Raw genomic sequence first — 14,977 nt, forward strand, 5'->3', positions numbered from 1 at the left:
ACAGGCGTGAGTCACCATGCCCAGTAATTTTTTGTATTTTTAGTAGAGACGGGGTTTTGCCATGTTGACCAGGCTGGTCTCGAATTCCTGACCTCAGATGATCCACCTGCCTTGGCATCCCAAAGTGCTGGGATTAAAGGCGTGAGCCACTGCACCCGGCCCGTCTGAATTTCTAAAAAGGTAGCAAGAGGGCTGGAAAATGTTGTCCCTGGCTGGACAGCTGCTGCTTCCTAATGATGACCCCACAATCCAGAAGAGGGTCACGTATCTTTGGTGACCAGCTAAATATCTGTGTGCACATATCTGCCTCACACTGTCCCCAGAATACATACCTTCTCCCCAAAGGAAATATCTCAAAGACCTCTTAGGTCATATCCAGCTCAAAGCTGAGGATGTGCAGTCCTCTGTTGAGTTTGGATGCAGCTTCTCTTGCTTTGGTGACACATAAACTAAAAGCACAAGTTATCCAAATGACTCCCCACTGCCCCCACCTCAACACCCAGCATACGGAGGCAGAGTAGAAACAGCATGATGGCCCAGTGCAGTGGCTCACGCCTGTAATCCCTGAGCTTTGGGAGGCAGAGGCAGGTGGATCACCTGAGGTCAGGAGTTTGAGACCAGCCTGGCCAACACGATGAAACCCTGTCTACTAAAAATTCCAAAAATTAGCTGGGTGTGGTGGTGGGCACCTGTAATCCCAGCTACTCGGGAGGCTGAGGCAGAAGAATTGCTTGAACCTGGGAGTCAGAGGTTGCAGTGAGCCGAAACCATACCACTGCACTCCAGCCTAGGCAACATGAGCAAAACTCCGTCTCAAAAAAAAAAAAAAAAAAAAAAAAAAAAAAGAAGAAAGAAAGGAAGGGAGGAAAGAAGGAAGAAAGGAACAGCCAGCATGACTACTGGCCGGGCGCAGTGGCTCACACCTGTAATCCCAACACTTTGGGAAGCTGAGGCGGACGGATCACTTGAAGTCAGGAGTTCAAGACCAGCCTGGCCAACATGAAGAAACCCTGTCTCTACTAAAAATACAAAAATTAGCCGGGTGTGGTGGTGCACACCTGTAGTCCCAGCTACTTGGGAGGCTGAGGCATGAGAATTGCTTGAAAGGGAGACGGAGGTTGCAGTGAGCCAAGATTGCGTCACTGCACTCCAACTCCAGCCTGGGGGACAGAGTGAGACTCCATCTCAGAAAAAACAAAACAAAACAAAACAAAAAGGAACAGTGCAACTACACTACACACTTGAATTCAGAAAGGAAAGAATGGCAGACAGCAGCCACTGGCTATGGCAATTGTGAGATCCTGCAGAGGCAGGCACTGGGGAGGTGAGACCACTGATGGAATCCCTCCATTAAACCCCGTTCTGATTCCTAGAAGAAGCACCCCAATTCATTGTTCTTGGTGGCCCTGACCCCACCCTTTGGGAGATTCCTCCTTGATCATTATTTCTTGGGCCACATCTAAAGTTAGTACTGGGGAGTTTGCCCCTCTTAGAGAGTGCACAGTGTGTGAAAGCCAACTTCCCGCCTGTGCAATCCATGGGGCCCAAGGATTGTTTAATGCTTGAACAGTCAAAACCTTTCCTAGTTTCGACTTGTCTTTTCTTTGGCAATGAAATGCCCTAAAAAATGTAGTGGGCTTCTTACCACACACAAAACGTACATACTGTATTATTTTAGTTATGTTCAAGAATGAGCAAAATTAATCAATGGTGACATTTTGTGCAATGCCAAGCACTTTCCCAGAAAGAATCCCTTTGATTGGAATCTTATAGATAGAAGAGAGAGGCCGGGCACGGTGGCTCACGCCTGTAATCTCAGCACTTTGGGAGGCTTAGGCAGGTGGATCATGTGAGGTCAGGAGTTGGAGACCAGCCTCACCAAAATGATGAAATCCCATCTCTGCTAAAAATACAAAAAATTAGCCTGGCGTGGTGGTGGGTGCCTGTAATGCCAGCTACTCAGGAGGCTGAGGCAGGAGAATCACTTGAACCTGGGAGGTGGACATTGCAGTGAGCTGAGGTTGCACCATTCCACTCCAGCCTGGGCAATAAGAGTGAAACTCTGTCTCGAAAAAAAAAAAAAAAGAGAGAGAGATTCAGAGGGACTAAGTGACTTGCCTAAAGTCACAGAGCCAGTTTGAGCAGAGGCAGAACTGGAACCCACATCTCCATATTTACAGCCCAGGGAGTTCTTTCACTCTTGGCTGTAGCAAGGAGTGTACAGACACAGCAGTTACCAAATACAGCTTTTTCTTTTGGTGCTTTTAATTAGCACATATGAAATACGCTGCCAATCTAATTTAATTATAATTAGGTAACCAGAAGGCTGATTATGTTGTAAATTTAGATTAAAGCACTGTTGTTTTCAATTAGGCTTGATTGTAAAGTGCTTTGACACTTCTCCCGGCCTCAAGGAAAGTTCATAATTTCCCATTTACTTTGATTTTGCCCAGGTCTGGGGTGGTAATAACTGGACTCAAGTTCCCAGGGCATCCCTAGTCTGGTACAGATTTAGACCTGGTGCATATCTTGGTGGCAAGGGTCCCCAGATGCTGCTGGGCTGTTTGGTCAGGTGTTTTCAGCTGCCTGTTATGGAGGATCCAACTGAAAATGGCTCAGTCCTCAAGAGGACCTAACATCTAATGTAAGAAGCGTGGAGATAAGGGAGTTCCAGGGTTGGTTAATCTGCTTTCAAAATGTCCTTAAGGACCTAGACTCATTCCATCTTCCTGCTCTACCAACTTCGGCATGTTGGCTTCTATCCTCAGTCTAGTCCCTGACTGGTGGTATGATGGTTCTTGCAGCCCCAAACTTTCCCATCCCCCCAAGAAGAGAACATTCCTTCTTGTATCCCTTCAGCTTCTGGTAGACTTCTCATGACTCTTCGGCCACGATTGCAGCACAGACCTGTTCTTAAGTCAATCACTCTGCCTAAGGAATCACCATGACTGACTTGAGCAAATCAAGATTCATCTTGTAGAGTCTTTCCTGGTGATCACGGTTGCCTGATGCCTGCCAGCACATCCGTAGAGGCCATAGGGACAGGGAGTGGCTGTTGCTAGGCTGCCAACTGTCCATACCTGGAACTAGTGTGGCCACAACCTCAGCAGTTCTGGGTGAGCCCAGCCCAAGTCTGCAATACAATCAGAGAAATCCAGCTGCAAATAATTGCTTCTTGACTCTGCATCAGATATCTGCCATCTCTATATTTCACAGGGCTGTTGGCAGAAAAGTCAAACTCTGTAAAATACTTGAAGAGATTTATTCTGAGCCAGGTGTAAAGACCATGACTCATAACACAGTCTTACAGGTCCTGAGAACATGTGTCCAAAGTAGTTGGGTTCTAGCTTGGTTTTATACCTTTTAGGGAGACATAAGACATCATCAATCAATATATCTAAGGTATACATTGGTTCTGCCTGGAAAGGTGGGACAACTCAAAGTTGGGGGCTTACATGTCACAGATGGATTCAAAGATTTTCTGATTGGCTTGAGAGAGCTATGCTATTATCTAAATACTTGGAATCAATAGAAAGTAGTGTCTGCGTTAAGATAAAGGGTTGTGAGACCAAGGTTCTTATTATGTAGATGAAATCTCATAGGTGGCAGCCCTTAGAGGTAATAAATGACAAGTGTTTTCTATTCAGACCCTTAAGAGGTGCTGGACTCTCAGCCAATCTCTTCAGGATCAGAAGAAGACCTGAAAAGGGAAGCGGATTCTCTATAGAAAGTAAATTTTTCCCACAAGAGAGATATTTGCAGGGCCATATCAGATTATGTCAAATAAATATATTTTGGGGTAAAATACTTGGAATTTTTTCAGGGCCTGCTATCTGTCATGTGATGCTGTAGTAGAGTCAGGTTGGGATTCGGTATCTTATTGCTACCAAGAGTCTGTTCTGACTGTCTTCAGATCGCCCTTTTAATGTTAATGCTGGTCAGTTGTGCCTGATATGCCAAGGGGAGGAGAGTATAATGAGGCATGTTCAACTCCCTCTTCCCATCATGGCCTGAACTAGTTTTTCAGGTTTCTTTGAAATCCCCTTGGCTGAGAGGAGGGGTTCATTCAATTTGGTTGTGGGGCTTAGAATTTTATTTTTGGTTTACAGGGCTAAGCTTTAGCATTGCTTTTAGATAGTGTTGGCAGCATAAGCCATAGAGAGGTGGGGAAAAAGAATGGTAAAAAGAGGAGAAAGAGAGGACCTTCTAAAGATGAAGAAGGAGGTTAGCTGATGGGAAGAAGAGAAGTACAAATGGCTAGGGAGTGGCCAAGCCCTCCCACCCACACCTGCATTGTCTCTGGGGAATATTGGGAGAGGTGCCTCTTGGAAAGAGGGTATCAGGAAGAAGGAGACAGGCCCTCAGCACCTCAGGGAACCCTCCCAGCAGTTCTCAGAGGTAAGTATTATCTGTCTGACCTAAATGCTATTGTCCTATTGCCCCAGGCTGCCTCCAGAACTGACCATCCTCCTGCTGGCCAGCCACCTGCGTTTCTCCAGGGCATGTGCGTCCCTCTGGGCCATCTGTGGACACCTCCAGAATGGGGTGTGGGGGACACCTACTTACATTCCAGCTCCTAACCTCTGACCGTGGGACTTTCCTTATGGTCTCTTAGCCTCGGCTTCCTCAGCTGTAAAAACTCTACCTCATAGGGTTCTAGTGAGGATTAAATAAGATAATCCATAGAAAATGCTTAGCACAGTGTCTGGCATGCAGTTGTTAGGAATAAATTTTCGGTGCCACCAAAGAAATAGCGCTCAAACATAAATTTAATTTTCTTAGCAAAACAATTTTTACTTCTATAGAAGGGTGCGACTTGTGGATGGAGCAACGGCGAGAGCATGCCTGAACAAGGGAGGGGAAGGGGTTCTTATTCCTGATGCAGGTAGCCCCTCCTGCTGTGTCGTTCCCCTCTTGGCTAGGGTTGGACTACAGAGTCTAAGCTAATTCTGATTGGCTATTTTAAAGAGAGTAGGGGTACAAATCAGAGTGGAGGGGTGAGTAGCTTCGATGAGAAAGACGGTTATGGAACAGGTAACTAAAGGTGACTTAGGTCAGAGCAGGTGACCAGGCCGGGCACGGTGGCTCACGCCTGTAATTCCAGCACTTTGGGAGGCTGAGGCAGGCAGAGCATGAGGTCAGGAGATCGAGACCATCCTGACTAACATGGTGAAACACTGTCTCTACTAAAAATACAAAAAATTAGCCGGGCCTAGTGGTGGGCCCCTGTAGTCCCAGCTACTCGGGAGGCTGGGAGGCGGAGCTTGCAGTGAGCCAAGATCGCACCACTGCGCTCCAGCCTGGGCGACAGAGCGAGACTTGTCTCAAAAAACAAACAAACAAAAAAAACCAGGTGACCAGTATGAGTCAGGACAGAGCAGGTGACCAGAGGAACAGATGTGAACTACTGATTAAAACTGGTGGAAAAGGTTGTTTACTGAAACTATGAGGAAGTTAAACTTTAAAATGAAGGACAAAGAATAGGGGAGCTGAACATACTGATACATTGGTTCCTCGGAGAGGATCTCAGAACTCATTGTACTTAACAATCTACAGGCTAAAACCTTTGAAGAGGAATTTATTATATCCTACGTAGTTAACATGCAGTGAATGTTTGCCATTGTTATTATCATTGTTAGTAGTAGCCTTAATATTACTAATATAGTCATGCACCACATAAAGGATGTTGTGGTCCGCAACAGACCACATGCATAACGGGAGTCCCAAAAGATTATAATGGAGCTGAAAAATTCCTGTCACCTACTGATGTCTTAGTGATTCTGACCCTGTGTAGGCCCAGCTAATTCTTAGTTTTTAACAAAAAGTTTAAAAAGTAAAAAATAATTTTCAAAATAGAAAAAAGCTTTCTTGTAGGATATAAAGAAAAATTTTTTTTTGTTTTTTTTGTTTTTTTTTTTTTGAGACAGAGTCGCACTCTGTCACCCAGGCTGGAGTGCAGTGGCGTGATCTCAGCTCACTGCAAGCTCCGCCTCCCGGGATCATGCCATTCTCCTGCCTCAGCCTCCCAAGTAGCTGGGACTACAGGCACCTGCCACCACGCCCGGCTAGTTTTTTGTATTTTTTAGTACACACGGTGTTTCACCATGTTGGTCTCTTAGCCAGGATGGTCTCGATCTCCTGACCTCATGATCCGCCCGCCTTGGCCTCCGACAGTGCTGGGATTACAGGCGTGAGCCACTGCGCCCAGCTGAAAGAAAATATTTTTGTATAGCTGGACAACGTGTGTTTTAAGCTAAGTGTTATTACAAAAGAGTCAAAAAGTTAAAAAATTAAAAAGCTTAGAAAGTAGAAAAGTTAAAGTAAGCTAAGGTTAACTTATTGAAGATAGAAATGTTTGAAAATAAATTTAGTGTAGTGTAAGTGTACTGTATAAAGTCTACAGTAGTGCACAGCAATGTCCTAGGTCTTCACAGTCGCTCACCACGCGCTCACCGACTCACCCAGAGCAACTTCCAGTCTTGTAAGCTCCATTCACGGTAAGTGCCCTATGCAAGTATACCATTTTTATCTTTGATACCATATTTTTTTTGCTGTACCTTTTCAATGTTTAGGTATGTTTAGATTCACAACACGTTCCGATTGCCTATAGGACACAGCACAGTCACATGCTGTAGAGGTTTGTAGCCTGGGAGCAACAGGCTGTGCCACATAGCCTAGGTGTGCAGTAGGCTGTGCCATTGAGGTTTGTATAAATACGCTCTATGATGTTCCCACAACAACAAAATTGCCTAACAACTCCTTTCTCAGAATGCATTATCATCAGTAAGCAACGCATGCCTGTATTATTAGGCATGGTGCTCTGGGCCACATGGAAAAGTTGTATAATGCTGTGGCCATCCTCACCCTCAGGCTCCTCAGTGTTGGTTTTAAGGGTAGTTCTTGTCTAAAGGAAAGGCAGCCCAGGCTGGATGAAGAAGCCACTGGTATGGGCCAGGCACCCGGTAGCTTTAGAACAGCTATCAGATGCCTTCCCTGCCTTAGAATTATACAACCAAGTCAATGACCTTCCCATTTTCAAACCTTAAGGATGATGCTTAAACTCTCACCTCGGAGATATTGTGCCCCAGGAAAGAATTTTCTGTTTTGAATCTCTGATGACTGCACAGGAAGGCCTCTGTTTCCTTACAAAACATGCCTCTCAAAATATTGGGACAACTGAACGGTTCTCATAAAGCTAAAAATAGTGTAAAATTCTCAATGACAACTGTCCTTTCCAATAGTCCTTGACAGTACTTTGTTGCCTTTGAACTTAATTTTGTTCTTTACTTTGCAATGAAACACATGAATGACTGGCTGAAGTCCCATGAATGGACGGATAGAGATTAGAATGCCTGCTTGCCTCCTCCCAGTGGTTTCTATCTGTGTCTAAATCGGATTAACTTTATAGATTTTTTTCTTTTTTTGAGACGGAGTCTCGCTCTGTCGCCCAGGCTGGAGTGCAGTGGCCGGATCTCAGCTCACTGCAAGCTCCGCCTCCTGGGCAGCCTCCCGAGTAGCTGGGACTACAGGCGCCCGCCACCTCGCCCGGCTAGTTTTTTTTTTTTTTTTTGTATTTCTTAATAGAGATGGGGTTTCACCGTGTTAGCCAGGATGGTCTCGATCTCCTGACCTCGTGATCCGCCCGTCTCGGCCTCCCAAAGTGCTGGGATTACAGGCTTGAGCCACCGCGCCCGCCCAGATTTTTTTCTTAATCACTGGTATCAGATCATCCAGTTTTCCATTTTCTACTCATTTTTATAAAGTAATGAGGCAAAGCATGCAATTTTTATAAACATATAATATTGACCAGATACATAGAGGGTTGCTGCCAAAACTGACCTGTAGGCTAGCAGGAGGCACCTCCGTGCCAAAGCTGATGTTTGGGTTTAGAATATGAAAGGTGATTTGAGGTATGGTGTATGAAAGAGCTGACTGTGTGTGAAACAAGTGAAGTGGAGACTCGTTTGTATCTGCTGCCTCTTAAATATGACAAGATAGATACCAGCTCCTCCTGGATGATTAGTGTGGCCTTCAAAAGACACGCTGGCCTCTACCCAGGGTTAATCCGTTGAGAGTGTTGGTGCCAAGATCGAAGAACCAGGTGTCTTGTTGCTCACAGTTGCCAACCTCAGATCTGCCCCTGCCACCTGGCAGTGATGGCTGACAGTGGAGATCCAGTCCTGCATTTCGGTGCCAGGAAGGGCCTCCCTTGCAGGCCACAGCTGAACTGTGTTAGGCCCAGGTACCCTCTTCCTCTAAGACTCCATTGGGATTGGACACCCTGGACCACTCAATGTTGTTTCATCACCCAAAGTACAAGCAATGACTTTTAATAAACTTCTGAGTTCCTTTTTTTTTTTTTTCTGAGATGAACTTTCCCTCTTGTCACCCAGGCTGGAGTGCAATGGCGCGATCTCGGCTCACTGCAGCCTCTGCCTCCCGGGTTCAAGCGATTCTCCTGCCTCAGCTTCCCAAGTAGCTGGGATTACAGGCATGTGCCACCACACCCAGCTAATTTTTGTATTTTTGGTAGAGACAGGGGTTCACCATGTTGGTCAGGCTGGTCTTGAACTCCTGACCTCAGGTGATCCACCTGCCTTGGCCTCTCAAAGTGCTGGAATTACAGGCATGAGCCACTGTGCCTGGCAGCACATTCTTTGATGTATTTTTTGCTTAAAATATTCCCTTCAGGTTCTTGCCTTAACCTGAGCTATTCTCTGAGCACTGCCTCCCTTGTGACCTCTGAAGGGCACACTGTTGTCTCATGTCCTATATTCCTCTGATAGTGAGGTGGTGTTGGTGTGTTCCTTGTTCCCACACTGCTTCCATTTCAGTCCTTCCCTTCCCTCTTGTGAGCTCTGCTGAGGCTCTCACCATTGAAGTTTTCCACCTCACCTCCTCATAGAAACGATTTCCTGCTCATTATCAACCCCCCCCTTTTTTTTTCTTTCCAGATAGAGTCTCACTCGTCTCCTGGGCTAGAGTGCAGTGGTGCGATCTCAGCTCACTGCAACCTCTGCCTCCAGAATTCAAGCGATTCTCCTGCCTCAGCCTCATGAGTAGCTGGAATGACAGGCGTGCGCCATCACCCCCAGCTAGTTTTGTATTTTTTGGTAGACACGGGGTTTCGCCATGTTGGCCAGGATGGTCTTGAACTCCTCACGTCAAGTGATCTGCTCACCTTGCCCTCCCAAAGTGCTGGGATTACGGGCGTGAGCCACCGTGCCCAGCCAACCTCCTCTCTTTTGTTCCTGGGTGGATTTAATCTCCATGCCAACTCCTGCCATCATTCATTCTCTTGAGGGAAACGTCAACATCCCCACAGATGGCTCTTCCAGTCCTCTGGCCTCTTACCTCCCTGGCCTCCTCACCAGGCCTAATTCTAACTTTTGCGTCACAAGTGCAAATGGACTCATTTGTATGTCTAAATATTTAAATGTTATACATACAGCTAACAAACTGCTAAGTAACACACTTCCTATCTTCCTTCCTTGACAAACATACCTTCAGATGATAACAAAATAAAAAATACATGTAAAGTTATGGTAAAATAACAAGGATGACTGAATGGAACTATTATTGTGTATCTCTGGGTGTTCTTTTCATGGACTGGCAACATGTGGATGAGTAATAAAAAAATACATAATTCATAAATTATATGTATTTTATGAAAGTTAATTTTCTTGCCATCTTTTAAGTAAATTACCAATTATGTTGTTATAATCAAGACTTTTATGTAATTTGTGTTCTATTGAGAGTAATGACAAATTAGGCAACCTTTCTGGGGATATTATGGTTCTTAGGGTGTTTTTCATTAATTTGAAAATGCAGAAACTATGTTCTGCTGAGGTCAGAGCAACTGGAATTATCAATTAAGTTCTTAAAGCCATACTTAGATGGGAAATGAACTATAAATTTAATATATCATGCTCAAACATTTTAATGGGGTTAGGCTGTATATAATCAATTACTGTCACAGAAAATAGTACAAAATATTTTAATTTCATTATACAAATTTCTTTTTCTTTTTTTTTTTTTTTTTTAGATGGAGTCTCACTCTGTCCCCCAGGTTGGAGTGCATTGGCATGATCTTGGCTCACTGCAAGCTCCGCCTCCCGGGTTCACACCATTCTCCTGCCTCAGCCTCCTGAGTAGCTGGGACTACAGGTGCTGGCCACCACACCTGGCTAATTTTTTATATTTTTAGTAAAGACAGGGTTTCACCATATTAGCCAGGATGGTCTCAATCTCCTGACCTTGTGATCCACCTGCCTCGGCCTCCCAAAGTATTGGGATTACAGGTGTGAGCCACTGTGCCTGGCCTCATTATGTAAATTTCTATCACTAATATGAGTTTCACTGTCTCCAAGCAACATCAAGATCAATACAGTACTTTTAAGTATTTTCCTTTCAAATTCTTTAATGCTGGGATGTAATAAGAAAATGGACAACAGCAGCATGTTATTCAATTTATTAAAATCTTTTTCCAGATGGTATCATGATCTAAAATGGCCAAAAATATTCTCCAAAGAAATTAAAGGAAATTTTTTGAAAATCATACATTAATTTTCTTCATGGTCATACAAACATGTTTGTTTCCTTTTAAATTTTCTTTAAAAATTAAAAAAATTATTCAAGAAGTAAATTCAAGAAGTAAAATAGACAACTCTAGTTTTTTCTTGTAAGTGACAGTTCACACCAACTGTGGTTGTGCAACTGTGGATAGTGCAAATACAAAAGTAATTTCATTTTCCACTAAAGACCACAATTCACTCATACTTGAACATCATTTATTGTTTCACTGAACTCTTCCATCTATCTTGTCTAACTTAAACTGCTTTAATGCAGCGAGTAGCTCCAGGACCCTGCATGAGAACACAAAAATGGTCACTTGGTGCAACTGAGAAATAAGATTTTGCTTTGCAAGAATCTACTGCATCAATGCCAACTGAAAAGGATTTGAAAAGTTAGTTTTCTCTCTCTGTTAAGTGCTTCTGTTGTTCAGATCCTCTCTGCACTCTGAAGCAGTTTCTTTCGTTCATATGACACCATCCAGAGACCTTCATGGCCTCCAGATGTGGTTGCTTTCTGATTTGAGGACCAAGAGTGCAGAGAAGCACTTAATGGGAGCTGCGTGGTGTGAGGCATGAGAGTGAATGTGTGGGGTGTGGTTATGCTGCACCAGCTCTGAGCACTGAATACCAATGCCTGTATGCCCTTGGTGAATTTACTGTGTGTAGCATACAAAGGGCACATACAGAGCTCTTTAAAATGTGGGGCCCATGGCAGCGGCCCCTTTTGAGGTGAGGTCTCCTCCCACCCAGGGACTTTTGCTTCCACTCCATCTTGGCCAACCACTCCCATGGTCCCACTATACCTGTCTGTGTTTCTGGTTGCAAACAACAGAAACCAATGCCAGTTAACTAAAGTAGAAGAGGAATTTATTGCAAGGACATCGAGTTTGAGGAAACTGGCCTAGAACACAGACAGAAAGCAAGGAAAGCTGGGCAGTTGAGAATACAGCTGAGGTCATGCCAGAGGGGAAGCTTGGTTAACACATTGCCTCTAGTCCCACCCTTACTGAGAAACCTGAACTCTGCAGATATCATGAATCATTTCCAGTGATTCCCATGGTTTTGTATTACTCTCTTCAGACTCAGATACCTTGGCAGAGGGATCTGGTTGGCTGAGTACAGCATGTGTGCCCTTGCTCTTGATGGTAGCATATGGGGAGTGGGAATGTCTGGCACCCTTTGGCTTCCTGGACCACAGTAGGTGGGGACTTGCCTAAGCAAACAAATGTGAATGTGTACAAATAGGAAGGAAATCAGACACTTGACAGACAGACAAAAACAAAGGTCAATGTCTGCTATTCCCACAGTAGGTCTTGTCACCAGCAGCAACTGCAATACCTTTGAAATCATGAATTCAGCCTAACTTTGGGTTATGACCCAACCTGCTAGTTTCTTGCTTAAGGACAGATGTCTCTTGCAATAGCTCTTCAACCTCACGGACACCTCTCATCCATGAAAAACTCTACCTTCTCTCTACCCATCTGCTCCATCTATCTTCACTTTCTTATTCAGCTTGGAGTCCATGGCTGATTCATCATTTCCATTGCTCATTGAACTTTCCTTCCCTTGCATGCATCTGATAAATTCCTAGCTTTGAATAGAATGTGATGCTCTATCCCGGTGTATACCAGAATGAGCCATCCTTGAAACCTTTCCCTGGCCCTGAATGTTGAATCCACCATCAAGAACTGTCCATTCTAATGTCAAAATCTGTAGCCTCCTAGTTCTCTCTATATCCACTGCCATCCTTCTAGTCCAAGCCACCATCATCTCTTGCCTGAAGCATTGCCACAATTCCCCAGTTAGTCTCTGTTTTCACTCTTTCCTTTCCTACAGGCCATTCCCCTCAAGGCAGTTAGATGTCCTTATCAAATGTAGGTCACTTCCTATGCTACTTCTCTACCTCTTTTCCATTCAAACAGAAACACTAAATCCTCAGCAGGCCTTACGAGGACCTGCATGACCCAGCCGTGTCCTTTCTGCCTATGCCATTCCTATCCACTCCCCTTCACGCTACTGCAGTCTCATTGCCTTTCTTTGAGTTCAGAGATGATGTCAAACATTTTCCTTATGTTCTCCTTCTGCCTGGAATGTTCTCTTCCTAACTCATTGTCTGGCTCTCTTCTACCCATCCTTTCATCTTAGCAGAAATATTCTTTTTCAGAGAGGTTCTCCTTGATCCTCCAAAGTAAAAGAATTCTCTCTGTAATGCCCAGTCATGGCATTCTTTCGTAGCGCTTGTCATGCCTTGGCTCATATGGTTGTTTAGTGCTTGATACCTCCATGGAATGGAAACTCCATGAGGAGAAGAAGTGCTTTTTGTCTGTTTACTTTTTTTTTTTTTTTTTTTTTGAGACAGGTCTCACTCTGTCACCCAGGCTGGAGTGCAGTGGTGTGATCTTGGCTCACTGCAGCCTCTGCCTCTGAGCTCAAGTGATCCTCCCACCTCAGCCTCCTGAGTAGCTGGGACTCTAGGAGCACTCCACCATGCCCAGGTAATTTTTGTATTTTTTCATAGAGACAGGGTTTCACCATGTTGCCCAAGCTGGTCTTGAACTCCTGGGCTCAAGTGATCTTCCTGCCTCGGGCTCTCAAAGTGTTGGGTTTACAGGCGTAAGCCATGCACCCAGCAATCCATTTACTCTTATAGCCCCTGCATAGTACCTGAACACAGAAATATTGCTGAATGACTGAGTGAAAGGTATAGGCCTGCAATGAGGTGTCGACATAACTCCCCGTCCCCTGCCTGCTTGTTTTCCCCCGACCTCCTTCAGCCTCAAGAAATTTCCTTCAGCTCCTAAACTCATCAGGGTTATGAAAGAATCTGCATCATTTTCTCTGTTTCCCTGCTAGGATGGAATTCAGAATTCAGATGTTAAGACGTAAAAGGAAGGAATAAAATTGAACATGGAAAGAAATACTGAATACAGAATACTCCCCCGAGTGGCTACACATCCTCACTGTAATCCTTAATCTCAGTGTGCAACTGTTGAGGCTTGAGTTATTTACACGGCTCTAATCCTCTTACCTTCTAATCAAGATCATTCCAATAGCTCTGCAGTTAGACTTCCAACTGCATTATGCATTCACAAATTATTTCTTTGTCAATGCTGTATTGGTACAATTCTAATCTCCTAGGGATTAAACACAAGTATTCATTCTTCTTTATCCTAATATAGTTTATCTCCATCGAAGTTGAGTTTTTCAGTTTTCCATGCTAATTCCTTTGTGTAATTAATAAAGTCAATTTAAAATGAATAGCAATTAAGAGAAATCATCTATATGTCTGTATGTTGTCTACTACAGCCTTTTCTGATTCAATGAGTTCTTGACTGCTTAGAAGAGGCATGTATAATTTTTGGATTTTTTGCATATATTTTTTCTCCTCTTCTTTCCTCTTACTCACTTTGGAGCAATTTCATCCTTCACTAACAATGCCACAAATGCCAGGTTGGAAGGGTAGATGAAAATCAATAAAAATTGCAATAATACTTTCTCTTAGGGACAAATGTATCGCATAGTACATGCTGTGCTGTCAGAGTTGACTAAAGGACAAAAGTCTTTTCAGCCAGTCACCACGGGCCACACCTATAATCCCAGCACTTTCAGAGGACAAGGTGAGCCCAGGAGTTTGAGACCAGCCTGGGCAACGTGATGAAACTTCATCTCTACAAAAATTAACTGGGCCTGGTGGTGCACACCTGTAGTCTCAGCTACTTGAGAGGTTGAGGTGGGAGGACCGCTTGAGCCTGGGGGGTCAAAACTGCAGTGAGCCATGATGATGCAACTGCACTCCAGCCTGGGCACCAGAGCAAGATCTTATCTCAAAAAGAAAAACGTCTTTTGATATAAAATATGATTTCAAGTAGATTTAAGCTAGTCATACACTTATTCATTAAAAAGTATGGAACAATTACAAATAAATATTGTGTGGGAAAGTGACAATGTATTTAAAGTCATACAAAGACTAATCCTGAGTGATCAAGTCTCTGTAGCACCCCACCCCCATGTTTTAACTATTTGAGACAATTGGCCACATATGCATTTCATAATTAAAGAAACATGGATTATGTCTTTATTTTTTATTTTTATTTTTATTTTTTTTAAGATGGAGTCTCCCAGGCTGGAGTGCAGTGGCACAATCTCAGCTCACTGCAACCCCCGTCTCCCAAGTTCAACTGATTCTCCTGCCTCAGCCTCCCAAGTAGCTGGGATTACAGGCACCCACCACCACACCCAGCTAATTTTTGTATTTTTAGTAGAGACAGGGTTTCACCATGTTGGCCAGGCTGGTCTTGAACTCCTGATCTCAGGTGATCCACCCGCCTTGGCCTCCCAAAGTGCTGGGATTACAGACATGAGCCACTGTGCCTGGCCGGCTATGTCTTTCTTGATTCTAATCA

Source organism: Mandrillus leucophaeus, unplaced genomic scaffold (genome assembly GCF_000951045.1).
Source record: "Mandrillus leucophaeus isolate KB7577 unplaced genomic scaffold, Mleu.le_1.0 Scaffold65, whole genome shotgun sequence".
NCBI lineage: Eukaryota > Metazoa > Chordata > Mammalia > Primates > Cercopithecidae > Mandrillus > Mandrillus leucophaeus.